Source organism: Nothoprocta perdicaria, unplaced genomic scaffold (genome assembly GCF_003342845.1).
Source record: "Nothoprocta perdicaria isolate Ctin4 unplaced genomic scaffold, notPer1 scaffold_234, whole genome shotgun sequence".
NCBI lineage: Eukaryota > Metazoa > Chordata > Aves > Tinamiformes > Tinamidae > Nothoprocta > Nothoprocta perdicaria.
Window position 1 is genome coordinate 233918 of NW_020455460.1, and position 662 is coordinate 234579.

The window sequence follows — 662 nt, forward strand, 5'->3', positions numbered from 1 at the left end:
GAGGTTGTTTCTTAAATGGGATGTCCTTTGTTAGATCCATCAATGAAGACAGCATCACCAGGTCGCTCTTTTAGGACAGCTGGTCATGGAAGGAAGCCGAGGAGGTGACGGGCGAGAGCTTGACGAGAGCAGCTGAGGAGGCCCAGAGTTCTGCCCTGACCATTGCTCTGAGTGGGGAAAGGCTATTGGGATTGATGGGAGCGAGCCACTAACAAAAGTGCAGCTTAGATAGCTCAACGGAACTGTTCATTTGATTGATGTAATCCTTTAATAAAAATTGATTGATTGATGTATTTACCCAAATAATGCACTGCTTGGTTCAGCATGTAAATATAAAGGGAATTTACACTGTTGGGCTTAATGTAAATTAATTTAACCAACCTATTTTGAATCTAAGTGCTTTTAATAACTGGAGAATTGGATTGCTTTATTATATTTGCTGGGATGCTAGTATTTTTTCTCTATTAATACACTTAACTTGCATTCTAGCTCCGCCATTCAGAGGCAGGCATCGTGTGGTGGGTTGTGTGACAATGTCTGTCAATAGTGAAGACAAATAGTGCCAGAGACACTTAACCCATCCAATCTCACCCAGGGTATAGGTCGGTCTTGTTTTCAGACTTCTTCATAAGTCTCTTTTCTTTCTTTCCTTTTTTTTCTTT